Source organism: Coenobita brevimanus, chromosome 4, assembly GCF_032717465.1.
Source record: "Coenobita brevimanus isolate Jiangsu-jjx chromosome 4, ASM3271746v2, whole genome shotgun sequence".
Taxonomy (NCBI): domain Eukaryota; kingdom Metazoa; phylum Arthropoda; class Malacostraca; order Decapoda; family Coenobitidae; genus Coenobita; species Coenobita brevimanus.
This window is the reverse complement of record NC_136957.1, coordinates 29,571,298-29,590,741: the sequence shown is the minus strand read 5'-3', so window position 1 is coordinate 29,590,741 and position 19,444 is coordinate 29,571,298.

Genomic DNA, 19,444 nt, shown 5'->3' with positions numbered 1-19,444 from the left:
TCCTTTCTTCTTCTCTCCCTTCCTTCTCCCTCGCTTTCTCCTCCCTGTCCCTCCCCCACCCCTCTTTTTCCTTTACTCATTAATACACCCATCCTCTCTCTCCACCTTCCCCATCCTGCTGTTGTTGTCCTTTTGTTTCCTTTGCTCCTTGCCTTCTCCCTTTATATCTCCACTGCCTCCCTTTCTCCCTTCTTCCCCTGCCTCTCTTCTTCCTCTGCCTCCCTTCTTCCCTTCCTCTCTCTTTCCCCTCTCTCCCTGTCTTCATTATTTCCGTGTCTCAGTATGTACCTATTTCATTATTAAAATCGTCCTTACCTTGCCCTTTACCTCCATTCTCTCCCTTCTTCATTCCTCTCCTCAAAGCCTCCATTCTCTCCATAATTTTTTAATTGTGCTCAGCTTGAGCTGAATTATCAATAGATTATCTCTGGGACAATTTCTCTGACAAAATCTTTTTCCGAACTGTTATAATTGGTTGCTGCATATTCAGAGGATATAACTATGAATTCATTTAAAACAGGGGTTCTTAACCTGGGGTCCATGGACCCCCAAGGGGTCCATGGATGGGCTTCAGGGGGTCCGTGAAGGTCATAACAATTGAGATCAATTTAGCGATATTGCGTGATACCGTTTGGCAGCACTAGCTTTCAACCAAGCTAAAATATTTGTATGTGAACTACCGAAAAAGCGTCCGGTCAGGTAACAAAATCGTCATTGTCGTCAGGTTTTGACTTCTAGTATGGCTTCCCTTTGAAAGGAATCAGAGCCAGGGCTTTGAATCATCGTGTTTTCAAGTTTTTTTTTTTTTTCTTTTTTTTTTCTTTTTTTTTTCAGAAATGGGAGCAGAATATGAAGTTCTTCTCTACCATGCAGAAGTTCGTTGCCTTTTCAGAGGACAAATCTTGAAGTGCTGGACTGATCATCGGACAGAAGTTTCTTTTTTTGGGGGAGTGGGGGTGGGGGGAAGAAAGCCCACTCTCAGAACAGTTTGACAGGGAGGAGTTAATTCATGACTTTGCATACTTGGCGGATATTTTTGGCCATATGAGTGAGATGAATCTTTTGATTCAAGCCCTGCAGTCACCATTATGGATGCTGCTGAAAGACTGCAAGCTCTTCTGGCCAACTTGCTATTGTGGAAGAGGAAAATGGAGGCATACATCTATGCAACTCTCCAATGTTAGAGGAAGTGCTTCTGCAGGATGGCATCGAGGGTGACAAAGCCCTGTCAGTTTCTCTGCAGGCAGATATCTGCAGACATCTGGATACACTGCAGAATTCTTTCAAAGGTTACTTCAACCTTGTAGTTGAAATATGGATTCGTACTGCAATCCTTTCCTTGCCGACATAGACTGTATCAGTGATGAAGACCTTGCCAAAGATGACCTCACTGACTTGAAGGCAAAGGAAATGATACGAAATGAATTCAACTCGAAGAGTCTTGACGAATTCTGGTGTTCGTTGACACAAGCCTACCCTCGTCTGGCAAAGCGAGCTATGGGTGCTATGTTTCCGTTGCTACTACATACCTTTGTGAGTCAGGGTTTTCAGGGCTGTTTCTATCAAAACGAAAAGTCGAAATCGATTGGATGTCAAAGATGGCTTGCGTGTTGCCTTGTCAAAGACCACTTCACAATTTCATCATATTCAAGCCAAACAACAATTTTCTCATTGAAATGAACTTTTGAGCAGAATTAAAGTTTTGTTTTGCTATATTTGCACAAGTTGGATGCATTTCATTTTTTCATCCAGTGGTCATTAATTTTTGCATGAAAAAGAGTGAGAAACATAAATTTGTAATGACTGTTTTATATGTTGTATGTCATACACTGCGTGAAGTAGTTTTCAGTAAAATCAAGTATATTCATTGTATGCAAAATGTTGTGTTTATGTGCTTATGTGCATTTCTCTAAAGAAAGGATCCAAAGCTTTCAACATCTTCTCAAAGGGGTCCGTGCCTCGAAAAAGGTTAAGAACCACTGATGTAGAATGACATAGGCAGGTTCCTAAAACGGGGTGAAAAATGGCTGATGAAATAATACATGGTCCAATTGCTGAATATGTCACCAATGGAAGTTAAGATATGAGCGAGTCTACGTTTTTATAAATACTTTTCTGAAAATTTGTACACGGTGTTGACTACAACACAAAGTAATTAGTCTATTATGTCTATAGTTTCCTTCCCAGAATCTTTGATGACAAACCATTATATGCCTTTTGTTGGATGTCATCTCCCCCAACCCTCCAAAAATAGTGGATGCAGCGGAGAGTTACATCCATCACTGACATATCATCCATACAAAGAACGACCAAGGAAGTAAAACGTTTACTATGAAAATGCACAACCTAGAGGAGACCGAATTCTATAGAAAATATATTCCTTTGAAATCTAGAATTATTTTTTTGTAATCTAGAATTATTTTCTGATCATGGGGTGAAATCTAAAGGTATTCGATGCAGCACAAACACAATGAAAAATTACCTGAATATAAACACAGTGGAACAAAAACTGCCATTAGTTCTAGCACTATAATACGGATACATTTGATTTTAACACTACTTGTTTCATTTTTTTTTTTCAAATATTTTGTTTTTTCCCGTTCGACAAGTAGGCGAACATGTCACTGATGACAGATAATTTTAGTTGCAATCTCTATTTTACAGAACGGTAAAAAAGAGAAAAAGTATAATAACATATTCTGATTCATATCTGGAGGAAAATATCTGTTACTTCCAACAATTATAATGAGCTTTGTCTTTCTCCTGAAGGCTATTATGTCGAAAAGGGTGATGGGCGGGGTAGAGCATACCTCATAAATATATAGATAGATAGATAGAAAGATAGATAGATAGATAGATATAAACAGAGCAAAGTGGCAGCCAAAGCCATCTACACCTTGCTCCCTCCTGGTAACTTCCGGACAGTGGATGGCTGTCACAGAAAGGCCTCCAGGATGCGTCAGGTAGAAATGGAGAGAGGCATGACGGTAAGGAGTAAGCTTTTTATTATTAAGATGGGAATGGAACTTGGCTTTCTCTTTCTGACCACAGCGAGCTTTCAAAGGAGATGTTCAGTTGAGGAGCCAATGGGCGAAAATCCTTTAACAAGTTAACCATGAATGCAATATGCTAGCCACAAGGGAGTATCAGGATAGGGCAACTGTGTGCCTGATATGAGTCTGGAGATGAATAACACTCAACGCTTTAGCACAAGAAGGATTTTTACAGGAGGTGAGAGTGACTCCTGTCTCATTGAGAAAGTAAATAAAGAAAAACTGATCACGTTCATATGGATATGAAGTAAAATATAATAGATGTAAAGCAACACACAGCTAGAGCTCGTCTGCTAGGAAAATACGAAGAGGAAAGCCAGGCAGACATGTAGATGTATGTCAGACGCTTACACTGGGAGAAGACATTAGGATTAGAAAGAACAACATGCTTGCCATCATCATCCACATAACACTTTCTAATTCCACCTTTCCTTATCCCTACGTCCATCATTACTCTACCAATCCCCTTCTCTTTCTAAATATTGGCTTCCCGCCTTTTAACCCTCGCCTTTACTTTTCCCTCTCACCCACCGCCTTCTTCTATGAACCCCACCTCCACATCCTTTCCCTACCCTCGCTATATAGTCTTCCATCCCTTCTCTGCCCAACATCCCGTCAACCCTCTCCTTTCTGGTGACTCCCTTTTACCTTCCTCTCGTCCCACTCCAACCCGTTACTTATTCTCACTTCACTGCTTCGATCATTACTCTATTTCTTCCCCCCTTTTCCTACATGAAAATATGTTCAGAGGAGAAAAGAAAGAATGTTACGAAAATCAGACAGAGGGAAGTGCGAGGACGAAGAGAATAAGGGTATAAAGGGAGTCGGGGATACAGATAACGGAAATCTGTGGAGGAAGGAAAGAGGAGACATTGGAGAGAAAGGAGAAAAAGATTGGAAGGCAAAGGAAAAAGGAACGAAAGGAAGAAAAAGAGAAAGAACGAGAAACAGATGTAGGAAGGCAGGGAGGGAGAGAGAAAAAGTGTACTCGTTTGTCTCTTGTACCCCTACTGTATGTAAGCCAATCTGTCAACCGCCACTCCCTTCTTGCACCATCCCTTCCCCTCTTCCAAGACACCCCTTCCTCTCCCTCCTCATTGATTCAACTACTGTACCGCCCGTCAACCTTCTCAGTACCTCTCTTGCATTTGCAATTCTCCCTTCATCCCCACGTCCCCTCTCTCAGTTTTTTAACTCATTATCCTTCCCTCTCCACCATCATTCCCTGTTCCTTCCACCTCACCAAAATTGTCCCTGCACCCTCTCCCCCAAGCACCATCCAGATCCCCTTTCCCCCCCTCCCCTCCTTTGCAAGCTTTCCAACACCCACCTCCCTCGTTTCCCCGTTCGTTATTGCATTCTTCCTTCCAACCTTTATTATTTTACGACCTTTTTATTGTTTTTTATGGGTTCCTTTGTTTCCATTTCTTCTTCTTCTTCTTCTCTCTCTCTCTCTCTCTCTCTCTCTCTCTCTCTCTCTCTCACATACCTATATCCTTCCTCCCTTTTTGTAGCCTACCATATGTTTTTCCTCCTTATTGTTAACTTTTTTCCGTTCTCTCCTCTCTCCCTTCTCTTCCTCCATCTCCTTCCTTTACACTTCTGCCCCCTTCTTCTCTTCCTACCTTCCCTCATTACTCTCTCTCTCTCTCTCTCTCTCTCTCTCTCTCTCCATTTCCTTTACCTCCGTCCAACCGTTCTTCCACCAGTCCTTCTCTCATTACCTCCATCATTATCATCCTCCGTCTTTTTTCCTCCCTTCCTCCCTTTTTTTTTCCTTCCTTCCTCCCTCTTTCTTCCTCCCTTCCTCCATCTTTCGCTCTCTCGCTTCTTCTCTAACTGCCTCATTTTCTCCCTCCCTCCCTCCCTCTCTCCTCTGTCTCTCTCACATTGCAGCATTCGGGTCATGCGTCGCCCTCATTACGTTCAGGCATATTGGCGGAGAGAGAGAGAGAGAGAGAGAGAGAGAGAGAGAGAGAGAGAGAGAGAGAGAGAGAGAGAGAGACGTATAAGTGAACATATTTTCTCTTAAAAAAATGAAGAATAAGTAGAAATATATATCTTCGAGATGGTGCTTTCCCAACTTCCCCACCCGCTCTCTCTTTCCCTTTCCTCTTTCTCTGCTTTCTGTCCCTGCCTTCATGCTCTCCTTACCTCTGTTTCCCACCACCAATGTCTCTAGGCCTATTCCCCCCCTACCTCCATTCTCTCCCTACCTCCCTTCCCTTATTCCTATTCTCTCCCCATCACCGTTCTCTCCCTAAGTCCAACCTCTCTCTTTCTCCATTCTCTCCCTACCTCCAACCTCTCTCTTTCTCCATTCTCTCCCTATCTCCAACCTCTCTCTTTCTCCATTCTCTCCCTGTCTCCATTTCCATACCTTCATTCTCCCATATCTACCCCCTTTTCTCTCCCTGTCTACCTGTTGTCACTATATCTGTCTATCTATAGCCTGACGCCCTAATCCTACAAAGGATGGCCGCAGACAAAACGCCTCCAAGTCGCTCTGTCACCCACCATTTGACTGCCCTCCCCCCAGCTCACTTCCCCCTCCCTCATATACCTCTCAACTCCATCCCTCCACCTCATCCTCGGTCTCCCCCTCCCTCTCCCTCCCTCCACCTCACCTACATACACCTTCTTAGCGAGTCGTTCATTCTCCATTCCCTCCACATGTCCAAACCACCTCAGTGTATTTCTCCTAATATTCTCAACCACATTCACATCCACCCCACAACGTTCTTTCTCTTCTTCATTCGTCAACCTGTCCCTCCATGTCACTTTACACGTTCCTCTCAGGTAATTCATTTCCACTGCTCTCAGTCTTGACTTGTTCCCCTTTAGCAACGTCCACGCCTCTCTTCCATACGTCAGGGTAGGGATCACAATACTATCATGTAGTGACTTCTTAACTTCCATACTCGCCTCCCTATTTCTCATCACCACTTTCAGTGAACCAACAACCTTCCTTCCCTGTTGTACCCCTTCAAGCACTTCATCCCCAAAACTTCCATCCTTACTCATCACACTACCCAAGTACTTGAATGCACTCACATTCTCCATATCCTCACCATCCAACCACACTGTGCATTGTGTGACTTCATTCCTCTCAAATACCATAACTTTACTCTTATTTACATTAAGTTTCAGATTCTTCTCTTTACACACTGTCCCAAATTCATTCACCAAACCTTGCAACTCCCATTCATCTTCACTCAACAATACCGTATCATCAGCAAACCTCAACACTGGAATCTTCCACTCCTCACCCTCATTCTTTAGAGCCACCCCCACATCCACTGCTCTACCTTGCACCTCCTTTACAACCCCATCCATGATTATATTAAACAGCCATGGAAACATCACACATCCCTGTTTCAGTCCCACATTTAGATCAAAGAACTCACTCAGCTCATCATCCACTCGCACCGTAGCCCTAGCTCCCTCGTACAGACTCTTCACAGCACTCAACAATTCCCCTCCACTCCATATATTCTTGATACCTGCCACATACCTTGCCTATCTACTCTGTCATATGCTTTTTCGAAGTCTATGAAGGCAGCATACACTTTCTTTCCTTTCTTTAGATACTTCTCCACTAAACATCTTAGAACAGATATCTGATCTACACACCCTTTTCCCTTCCTAAATCCCCTTTGTTCTTCTCCAGCTAGCTCCTCTGTCATATGCCTAACCCTATCAATGAGTATTCTACCATATATTTTACCAGTCACACTAAAAAGGCAAATACCCCTATGGTTACCACATACTTTTCTCTCCCCTTTTCCTTTGTATAAAGAAACAATTATACCTGAATTCCAGTCCTCTGCAAACCTTCCCTCTTCCCAAGACAATCTACACAACTTCCATATTCACTCCACAACAGTCTCACCCGCATACTTCACTCATTGATATTTCCCTCTCCAACCCCTGTGCATGCTTTTCCCATTCTTCCTTTTTAGTCTATCCATTTAGTATCATTTTCGTTTTCTTTCCTTCACAGCTTCCACTTTCTAATCCTTCTCTTTTCCCCTCCACCCTCTCCTTCCCCATCCCTTCATCCTATCATACCCTCTTCCATGACTTCCTTCCCCATCCTTCCCAAAACTTTCTATGTCTATTTCCACCTGTACTCTAACCCCTACTTACCCTATCCTACATAACTCGTAGCTTCTAAGAGCCCCTTCCACACCCTCCCAACCATCTTCACATTGTTTCCCTCCTTACTTTTACTACTGCATCCCTACCTTCTAATCCTCCCTTTACCTTACTCTCTCCCCCACCATCCTCTCTTTCTATCGTCATTTGCACCTTTTTCCTACCCTCACTCAAACCTCTTCATTTCCTTCTCCACATGCCACTTGTCCAGTTCCGCCTCTCCTTATCCCTACATCCATCCTTACTAAGCTAATTTCCTTCCCATTTTGAATATTGGCTCCCCCGCCTTTTAAACCCTCGCCTTTACTTTTCCCTATCACCCCCCACCTTCTATGAACCCCACCTTCACATCCTTTCCCTACGCTCTCAATATACTTTTCCTTTCCCTTTTCTACCCAACATCCCCCCAACCCCCTTATTTCTAGTGGCTCCCTTTTACCTTCCTCTTGTCCTGCTTCAACCCTTTACTTATTCTAACTTCCCTGCTTCGATCATTACTCTATTACTTCCCCTCTTTCCCTACAAGAGGGAAGTGCGAGGACGAAGCGAAGGGAGTATAAAGAGAATGAGGGTTAAGGATAATGGAAAGCTGTGGAAGAAAGCAGGAGACACTGGAGAGAGAGGAGAAAGAGAAGGATTGGAAGAGAAAGAAAAAGGAATTATATGATGAGAAAGAGGAAGAACAAGAAACAGATATAGAAAGGCAGGGAGGAGGAGGAGGTAAGGAGAGGGAAACAGTGTACTCGTATGTCCCTTGTACTCCTACTGCATGTAAGCCAATCTGTCAACCGCCACTCCTTTCTCGCACCACCCCTTCCCCTCTTCTAAGACACCGCCTCCTCTCCGTCGCACTGGATTCAACTATTGTACCTCCCGTCAACCATTTCAGTACCTCTCTTGTATTTACAACCCTCTTCTCATCCCCACGTCCCCTGTCTCAGGTTTTTCACTCTTCATCCTTCCCTTGACTAAGCAGGTGCTTGTATGGTCCCATTGTATAAAGGTAAGGATGATAAGTATGAATGTACTAGCTGTAGGGGTATAAGTCTGCTGAGTGTTGTAGGTAAGGTGTACGGTAGAGTGTTAATTAAGAGAGAGAGGGTACAGAGGGGTGAATGATGAGGAGCAGTGTGGCTTTAGGAGAGAGGGGGGATACATGGATCAGGTGTTTGCTGTGAGACAGGTGTGTGAAAAGTATTTAGAGAAAAATAAGGATGTGTTTTGGGTGTTCATGGATTTAGGGAAAGTGTATGATACAGTTGATAGGGATGCTTTGTGGACTGTTTTAAGATTGTATGAACTCGATGGTAGGTTAGTATAAGGAGTGAAAAGTTTTTATGTGGATAGTAGCAGCCGTGGCTCAGTTGGTTAAAGCGCTCAGCTCTGACCGAAGGGTCGGAGGATCGAATCCACCCAAGAGTCATTGGTAGACATCAGGAAGGGCATCCGGTCATATAATGCTACACGCTCCAAACCAAAGTCCTCTACCCAGGGGCAACGCCTTAGCCCTTATCCAAAAAAGGGGGACTTGGCGTAAAACTCAAAAAAAAAAAAAAAGTACAGTGTGTGTAAGAGTGGGAAATACTGTGAATAATTGGTTTCCCGTGAGAGTGGGGCTGCGGCAGGGATGTGTGATGTCGCCTTGGTTGTTTAATATTTATGTGGATGGTGTCGTAAGGGAGGTGAAGGCAAGATTGTTAGGTGGAGGTCAGAGTCTGGTGAATGTTGACTGTAGAGAGTGGAATCGGAAGCAGCTGCTGTTTGCAGATGATTCTGCACTGGTGGCTGATTCAGAGGAGAGATTGAGACAGTTGGTAGAGGAGTTTGGAAGGGTGTGTGAAAGGAGGAAAATGAAAGTAAATGAGAAAAAAAGTAAAGTGATGAAGTGTAAGAGGTCGGTAAATGGCAGGAGGATGAATATAGTTTTGAATGGTGAGTTGCTTTAGGAAGTAGAGTGTTTTAAGTATTTAGGGTCACATGTTGCTATGGATGGAAGAATAGATGCAGAAATGAAGTTTAGAATGAATGAAGTAGGAAAAGTGCTGGGAGGAATGAAAGAAGTGTTTAGATATCGTTCGCTTAGAATGGATGTAGAGAGAAGGCTGTATGAGGGTGTTGTGGTACCGACTGCGTTACATGGGGCTGAAACATGGAATATGGGTGTAGCAGAGACGAAAAGTTTGAATGTAATGGAGATGAGGTGTCTGAGGAGTATATGTGGGGTGATGCGTATGGATCGAGTGAGAAATGAAGTGCGATGGAGAACTGGAGTTGTTCGGGAGATGGCTGATTGAGTTGAGCAGAGGGTGTTGCGATGGTTTGGGCACATGGAAAGAATAGATAATGATCGACTGGTGAAAAAGATAACTCGAGATGTGAGAGGTGTATGGCTGAGAGGAAGCCATGAATAGGATGGATGGACAGTGCGAAGAGACCACTGTATGCGAGAGGGATGTCTGTTGAGGAAGGAAGAGTAGCTATGCTTGATAGAAATGAATGGAGAGAAATTGTGAATCAATAAAAACGCAGCCCTGAGGGGATATTCTCCCGCATTTTGTCTGATCAGCTGATCAGGTCAGGTACGGGTAAGGGGAGGAGTCCATTATCATGGGATAGGGGTAAACCAGCTCTGCTGTCGGGCCCTGCTGCGGATGTCACTGACTGCACTGCGCAGTTGACCCTCGTGCGGTGTGGTGCGGTGAGGATCTGTCCCTTCTCCCCTTTGGGGCTAAGATGCGAATAAATATGTTTGAGTGGATGAGTAAATTGGGAGTGTGTTATCCTGTCTCGGCTACCTCCCTTTCCCCGGGGGAAGCAGCCTAGGTATATAGATAGATAGATAGATCCTTCCCTGCCCACCATCAGTCCCTGTTCCTTCCTCCTCACCAATAATGTCCCTGCACCCTCCCTCCCAAGCACCATCCACACCCCCTTTCCCCCCCCCCCTCTTTTGCAAGCCTTCCAACACCCACCTCCCTCGTTCCCGTTCTTTATTGCATTTTTCCTTCACACCTTTTCTTATTTGCCACCTTTTTTACTTTGTTTTATAGGTTCCTTTATGTCAATTCATTCCCCCCTCTCTCTCTCTCTCTCTCTCTCTCTCTCTCTCTCTCTCTCTCCATTTCCCTTTCCTCCCTCCAACCGTTCTTCCACCAGTCCTTCTCTCATTACGTCCCTCTCTATCTTCCTCTTTTTCTCCTTTTCTCCACCTTTCCCTCTCTCCCTTCTTCTCTGCCTCATTTTCTCCCTCCCTCCCTCCCTCCTCCCCTTCCTCCTGTCTCTCTTACATTGCACAATTCAGGTCATGCGTCGCCCTCATTATGTTCGGGCATATTGGCAGAGAGAGAGAGAGACAGACAGACAGACAGACAGACAGACAGATAGACAGACAGAGACAGAGAGAGAGAATGTTGGATGTACTGATGGGAGAGGGAGAAGGAAGAAAAGTATATCTGAATGATGGAGAAACGAAAGACAAATAAAACAAAAACAATGAGAATAGTGACAAGAGGAAGGAACCAGGAATTAAATGAGAGAGTGGTGTTGAAGGAACGAAAAAGGACGATGGAAAATGGAAGAAGAAGGCTGAAAGTATAGAATGCAAGTGGAAGAGAAAAGGATGGATAGGAGAATGAAAGAGAGAGAAAAAAAAAACAGGAGGCTGTAATGGGACGAAAGCCAACAGTAGGAAAAAGTAAGGAGCAAACTAGAATATGAGAAAGATAAAAGGACGGAGATAAGACAGAGGAAGAAAAATAAGGATATGAACTTGTGGAGGAAGAGCTGAGGTAGGGGAGAGGTAGAAAACAAGGAAGAGAGGAAGGCATAAAGAGGAAAGGGAAGAGTAGAAGGGGGGATGAAAGCAAAGCAGATGATGGCAAGAAGAAGGGGAAACACTGATGTGAAAGAGAAGAGTGGGGACGAATGATGAGGGAGTAAGATAGGTGAGAAAAGGAGGAATGAGGAGAAAGGGAGAGAGAGAACAAAATAATAGTGAATTGAGAGGGAGGAAAAAGAATGACGAAGAAAGGAAGCTGAAGGAGAACAAAGGAAGGAGAAAAGGAGAGGGAGGATTAGAGAGAAAACGACGGAGCATTTTCGTATCAGTAGATCATAAACTTACCCCTGCCTGTTTTCTCCCTTCATTCTTCCCTCCCTCCCTTCTTCCCTCCCTCGTTCAATCCCCTTTTCTTTCCTCCTTCCCTCCCTCTCCTCTTCTGTGTTCCCTTCATCCCTTCCTCACTTAATTTTTTTCTCTCCACTTTCGTTTCCATCTCTCTTCCCTCTCCTCTTTCTCCCTTCCTCTCTCCTTCTTTTTTCCCTTCCTCTCTCCCTTCTTTCTTCATTTCCTCTGTTCAGTCTTTCCTTCCTTCCTTTCAGCCTTCATTCCTTCCTTCCTTTTGACCCCCATCGTGTCCTTGTCTTCCTGTTCCGTAGGACGCTGCTTTCATTCCTTTGTGCATTTTTCAGTCCACTCTCACCTTGCATCATACCGTCCTCCCTTTTCTCTTATCTTCTTTCTTTCTTTCTTTTCTCCGTCCATGACTTAACCGTCCTCCTTCCTTTATCTTACTCCTCATCTCCTTTCCTTCCCTTCTTTTGTCTCTCCGCATTATCCTTCCTGCCGTCCTTCTTTCCTCTCTCTCCTGTCCTCAGTCTCTCTTCTTTCCTCTGTTTCTCTTTTTCCTCCATCTGTTCCTTCCTACTTCTCTTTCATCTTCCTTTTTCCTTCCTTCCTTCGTCCATGGGTAGGAAGCATATGCTGTGAAAAATGTGAGAAAATAATAATATTGATGAAAGGACTGTTTTAGTTTTTGATGGTGACAGTGGAGGTTGTGCTGGGGAAGACAACGATGATGGTAATGGTGATGAAGATAAATAATAATAACCATGATGATGGTGATAATGATTGATGATAATTTAGAGGAAAAAAATAATGACAGAGAGAGAGAGAGAGAGAGAGAGAGAGGGATGGGGAGTGAGACTATACCTTATTTTATTTCCGTACCGATTTAACGGCATATAGTATTAGGGGTAGTGGATTGTCCCAAAAAATACTTCCTCTCTCGTACTGCTATTACTTTAACTCCTTTTCTACGTTGATATTTTTTCTTTTAATTTACTCAGGTTCTCAGATGGTACTTGGTGGTGACCATCATTCACTCTCTTCAGGAAGTGTCGCCTACTTTTTCTCTGACCTTTATCATTCGATTTTTTTTTGTCAGCCCTCATCTCTTCCTACTTCTACCTTTCTCTCCTGTCACTTTCCATTACTCATCTTTCCACTTTTTGTGGCTCTACACTGAGTGACAAGCCTAATGGTTTCCGGTAACCCAGGAAACCATTTCCAACGCTGGGTGGTAACCATTTTTCCAAATAACGGGGTGAATTGAAACCTACTATAGTGTCCCTGTTCACTGGGTATTGATTTGAGAGTCGCAAATGCGGCGTCCATCCAGGAACCAAACCTCCACACCTTTCTCGCGCCTCGTTATGGCGAGGCTCTGTCAACGGCAAAAGAATATCGGTACAATGCAAGGGAAAGCCCTGCAAGGGCGTTTGCTTTCCTGCGGTTGTTGGGTCTACTCGGCCATACAAGCTGGGGCTGATCAACAACAACTCTGATTTTTAGCAGGCGATGTTTATTCGGGTTTGGAAGGACCTTTAACTCCTTGGATCGAGGTGTCATATTTTATATTTTCTTCTTGATGCCTCCAGACGATGTTATTCAGCTTGGGGAGGGACTGCAGGTTGTTAAGAATATAGTGCAGACTGATTCCACATTTTTCAGTGCAAGTGCATTTTACAGCGTTTATTAAAATTGTCGAAAGATTTCAAGAGTAAACCAAGAAATTAAGCCATTGGAATCCAACAGTTAGTGGTGAAGGTGTTCAATTCTCTCTCTCTCTCTCTCTCTCTCTCTCTCTCTCTCTCTCTAATACACTTATCATTACAGCCGTGTCCCCTAAGCTAGAAAAAATCGTGTGAAGATGGCAAGTATGTGAAGATTCAAGGTGTTAAGTCCTTCATTCCGATGACGTATTTTTTCCTGTTTTATATATATATATATATATATATATATATATATATATATATATATATATATATATATATATATATATATATATATATATAAACATTTATGTTCACTTTAGGGCAGTTTGGGAACTATGGGGGTTAGATTTGGCCTTTAGTTCCTACTTGAGGACTAGAGATGTTTCTTATAATTAGTAAAATCATGCATAAGAACCAGGAATAATAATAGACGTCACCGAATTGAAAAGATTAAGCTTTTGACCAGGAGATATATTTTAACTATATTATAACTACTACGAGACGATTTTCATCAGGCTGTGAGAGTCCTCTTAGAGTTTATCAACTGTACTGTAAGTACCTCATTCATATTCTCTTCTTGTTATCAGACGATTTTAATCAGCTTATAATAATGATCTTGTAGTGAAGAGGTTAATTAAGGCTAAGTCTAACCCCACCCCCTTCTCCTGCTCGGAAGAATGCCTCGTAAGGTGAATAAAGTGACCCGAAGATAATAACCACTACTACTACTACTACTACAGCTGCTACTACTACAAGTATTAATACAGTACTACAACTGCTGTCTAGTAGTAGTAGTAGTGGTAGTAGTAGTAGTAGTAGTTATATCAGGGGCGTTATCCCACTGGAATGCAGGCTGAAGTTGTCTTTTTGCTGCAATCCATCCTCCTCCTTTCGAGGGATAGGGAAGAAGTTAAAGGACATTTGCATAACTGGGATACCACCACGAGAAGGTGTCCCTCCACAGTGCAAGTGCTACTGTTGCGGAGTAGTTACTGAAAGCTGATCTGTATGTAATCTCTTGTTTTCGAAAAGTCTCTGATAAGCAAAATAAGTAAGTACTCCTGGATGCCAAGAATAAACCAAGCTATACGTCATTGGTGTACAGGGTTAAGAAATAAAGGCAGTCGCCATTAACCCACTGGCTATCACTCTATCTACCACTGAACAGCTCCATCCAGGGGCACTAGAATCTTGCTCTGATTCATGTATGTATGTATGTATGTATGTATGTATATGTGTGCACTAATCGCAGAAGTTCATGCTGTTCAGAAACATAGGTGTTCATTTGGAAGCGACATGCAGAGTTCGTATAAATTCGTAAGTGATGTACTGAATACACAGAAATTTCCAGTTTTACAAACTCTATAAACGTACATCACTAAATATAAGTAGAATTAAAAATTATTGGCCAGCTCATGCTGCCCTTATTGTTAGTTGCGTTTTCTTGCATCGTCTTTTGCTTCAGAATTTATGATTCTGACCAAACTTGGACACAATGACCAGCCTATGACCTCATTGTGTCCGCAAGGTTTTAGTTGTTGGGCAATGACTCATTGCCTAACAACGACCAAAAAACTGCTTTTTCGTGTTTTTGACATTTCGAGCTGTAGAAACGTTACTAGTGGGAGTAGGAAGCTCTGACTTCTTTAGGCGTAATCTTGGGGTCATTCCCTATCGGAAATGTGCCATCTATTTTCCTCTCTCTCCACTAGTTTTCGAGTGGCAACCCTGCAAAGATTGGCCTCAGTGTCTCTAACAACCATTACTGGTTTTTAAAAATGCCCCCCTAGTTCCCCAGTGGCTCAATGGAATTGAATGAAATTTTGCGTGCTTGTAGACTTTGACCAATACTACAACTTTCTTTGGTACACCTGTGTGCTTCATTGACCAGGTGAGGGATTAAAGGCCATCAAATGCTAAAAAGGCGAAAATAGATAAAATCATGACTATGCTAGCGCGAAATGCTAAAGCTTCGAAGGTTATTAGGCCAGGGTCATGATTCTTAGGTGGAATGTTGCAGTGGAGTACCTCAAAACAAAAATGACATTTAGTGCCGAAACTCACTTCCAGTCGCTGACAGCGCCACCTATGATTTGTAATTTGGGTGGGCCATCCAGCAAATTTCAGGTCCTCTACCTCCTCAGTGGGTGGATGGAATCGAATGAAACTTTGCATGCTTATAGACGTTAATGAGTACTAAAACTGTGCTTCGTACATCCATGACCTATATCTGCCAGGTTCGGGTTCAAAGGTCATCAAGTGCAAAAAATATGAAAACCAATGAAATTGCAGCTATGCTAGAGCGAAATGCTAAAGCTCGAATGGTTATTGATGTAGGACGATGATTCTTGGGTGGAATATTGTCCAGGAGAACCTTCTTACAGGACTGAGTTTTGGTCCCAAAACTTACTTCGGGTCGCTGGCTGCACTTTCTACAAGTACACTGTAGGGTTGAGAGCAGTTATAAAATGATTTTTCATACCGAAACTCACTTCTGGTTGCTGGCAAAGCTTTGTCCGCTGAGAGCTGGCCATCGTCACCTACCGGCTTGTATCTTTCTGTTTAGGAGTCTCATAATATCTTTGTTCTTTGTTTCGTGATTAACAAGCAGTAGACATGCAGGTCCTTCAGTAAGTAATAATTTCCTTTGCTCTCTTCCAAGTAATCTTTATGTTTTCTTTTGCATAAAATTTAACTGCCTCGACACAAAACATTAAATTTTTTTTTTTTTTTTTTTTATGTCAGCTTTACCACTTATTTTCCCGAACAAGGGGTCAAATCACAGCTTCAGTAAACTGAATAAACGTTAATAACGTGTCTTTATGTGTCTTTCGAATAACTAATGCAGTTATACATGCAAAAATTGAAATAATTTTAGTAGCAGATGAGAATTGCGAGGGATGTCATACTAGATCCATGTACAGGCAGGGGATTCCAACCCTTTTTTCCGCCCATAATGCTCTCTTCTACATCTTCCATGACCCATTGCCCCACATGACAGGTATTTCCATAACTGACGGCCTCAAGGTGAAACAAGAGCTTAACTTCTTGATTGCATAACAGGAACGATTTTTTTTTTGGCTTGCATATTAGAAAGAAAAATAAATTATAATGCTCATACAAAATGTGACAAATTCCTAGGGTAGGGAAGAAGAAATTTCCCATATAATCCCCGCATGTTGAAAAAAAGGTGAATAAAAGTGTCGGAGATTGGGGGCTGCACCTCCTCGCCTTCATGTATTGATATAAGGATGTTCTAATCCCACCACCAAGCACTTGTGTCGCAAACAAAGCTGTCTCATACTTTCCATGAAATAAGAAGAGGGAGATATTGCATAAAGCTCCCGTAAATTTCTGATCCATTTCCCCAAATGAAGACCCTTGCTTTAGATTTTCTCACTTGGCTGCATATGGAAAAGATGTTCTGGGTTTCTTTTATACAGGGAAGAAGGAACTAAAGACCAGATGGCCACAACATTGTTCCCTCAAAGAAAAAAACAAAAACAATGTAATAGAGAGCCAAATTCCAGATCTGTTCATTTTGAGATGCCTGGATACACTGTGCTTGAAAGACTGGAGGTCCTAGGTGGTAGGGAATACAAAGAGAACAAGGCAGTTACTGAACTGACCTGTTGTATACATGAAGGACTGGGAGTTACGGTTGACTGTTGCATTTGAGAGTTGGGTAGAAAAGGGATGAGAGTTTGTTACTAGACTGTTGCTACGTGCCTGCCATAGGGGTGGAAGGATGCAAGGGGACAGTTCAAAGGAGCAATGACCACTGAAGCAGCGACTAAAAGGAGATAAAGATGCAACATTGTGGAGAGGAGACAGAGACTGAAGGGAGCCAGTACAATGAGAGTTAGAGACGAAAAGCCTTTGACTCCAACTTGTTGAAAATAGCTGTATGTGGGGAGCCTCCCCACATATGAGAATTGTACTCTACACAGGGGCGAATAAAACCCGTGTATAAAGTCAACAACAATGCATAGGTAAAAAAGGCACGGCGTCAGCATAGCACACCTAATCTCTCTGAAGCAGACTTTACAAGACAGGTAATATGATCTTTCCATGATTTATTGCAAGAGAATGAAGGCCCAGGTATGTTTAAAGATGATGCAGGATTTAGTTGGATATTGTTAAAAATTAGAGGATACTCCTGTGTAAGATTTTGATGGGTTCAAAGATGGAACTGAGTTTTTGAAGCATCAGAAACAACCGGATAACTTTCATCCCAATCAGAGATATGAACCAAGTCAGACATTAGGTGTGCCATTGCTTCATTCCTTGTTTGTTGAAGTAACTGCTGAGATGGACGCTGCAGTAAGCGAATAGAAAGGTGAAGAGTAGAATCTTCAGCTTATGAGTGAAAAGAGTTGAATGTACAGCTCAGAAGGTCGTTGATGAATAATAGGAAGAGAGTTGGTGACAGGACAGAGCCCTGAGGAAGAAGACCAGTGGCCGTCTACAACTCCAGCTATATAGCTACCAGAATGGAAGCTAGAGATGAAGGCACACAGAGAAGAATAGAAACTGCAAGAGGGCTGTGTGGAAATTAAAGATTTATGCCAAGACTCGATCGAAAGCCTTTGAAATGTCAAGTGCAATGGCAAAGACTTTGTCAAAGTCCCGAAAGGAGGATGACCAGGAGTCTGAAAGGTAGTTGAAAAGATCGGCAGTGGAGCATCCCTGGTGGAACCCATACTGACGATCGGAAGAAGGCTGTGATCGGAAAGGTGCTTTATTTTATACATTTATTATTATTATTATTATTTTTTTTAAGAATACAGTCAGTACTGTGATACTATTATTCTGGTACCCTTCTCCCCAAATAAAAATGGATTAAGTAATCCCAGAATGGAAACAGTAACGACAGTCGTAGTCACAGTTTTAGTGACAGTAGTTGTGTTTATTGTGAGAATTACAGTAGTTATGATTATAATGCAATTACTGATGGTTCCTTTTAGAGCTAGAATATGGTAATACTGTTAAAGTGATACATATAGTTTCGATTATAGTGAGAAAGGTCCTAAGCTGTGATAATAGTGGCTAGAGTGATGGTGGTGGTGATGGTGGCTGTGGCAGATGTAAGAAACACATTGGTTGATTAATAAATGTAGTCTCTCTCTCTCTCTCTCTCTCTCTCTCTCTCTCTTAGAAGCAATCTCAGTGACCGTCAAGACCTTGAGATTTCTTTCAATATTGCAATCTGTTATCGCCAGACAATTTCGTTAACCTTAGATAAGGGTGTAAGGTACAATGGTAGCAGGCAGTCCAATACTGCTTTCTTCGACTGCAGGGGCCCGAGGTTAGGATATTGTATTCCGAACAATCTTTTACATGTCAGATACAGTAATTCCAGTAAGGTTAGAACCGTTGTGGTTAAGGCAGGGATGTCGCACAGAAGGAAGTTTTCCAAAACTAGACCAACAGATTATACGGTTATCTGTTAGTTTATCTATCCATTTAGCTGTCTATCCATAGTCAGACTCCACAATCCAGGAAGAGTTAGATACAAAGGAATTGCCTACATGACATCCTCTTCTTCGCCATCAGTCTGCCCTCTCTCCAACTCACAAACCTCTCTCTCATACCTTTCCATCTCATCCCATCACCTCCCTCTCGGCCACCTCCTACCCCTTTCCCCCTCCACATCATTCTTAGGTACTTATTCAGTCTCTCATGTTGCACTGCAAAACCATCTCAGGGTACTTCAGTGCTTCCCAGCACATCCACAGGTGACAACCATTCATCACGTTTTGCAGATAAAGAGTGCCAAACATATTAAACCCAAGACTATGATGGGGAATGCAGGCCCCCTTTTTTTATATCACTGGTGACACGTGACGGAGACTTTGAGAAGTTTGATCTTTCCTCAGGTCTCTTTAGTGACCGGGTTATGTGGCGTGGATTACGGTTTAATAGTTCCAGCTTCTCACAAATTCTTCTAATGACCATCATGCATTATGGTGTGTGTACATCTTTATGCTCTGCGATTTACTACTACGGTCACTTACAGTTTTATAGGCCTAAAGCCAAGCAGCTGTATGCTAACCGTAAATTATGTGTGGCATGCATATCTGATATATACAGTCTAGTGCGCGCGCGCGCGCAAGCACACCCACACCCACACACACACACACAGTGGGAGTCAGAGGTAGCAGACGTGCGACGTTGACGCTCCGTACAAAACCAGCACGGCCAGTGGCATTACCTAAATTAGTATCTTTATATGAGTCAAGCTCTGTACCAGGTTAGACTAAATGATTTTTCATTATTAAAAGAAAAAAAAAATAAGAAGTTTAAACAAGACTTGTTCAAACAGAAAAGAGAACCAAGAGGCGAAAGAATGCGCTCAGTCAGCTGAGGTTTGTTTAGACTACAACCGCCCCAGGGAA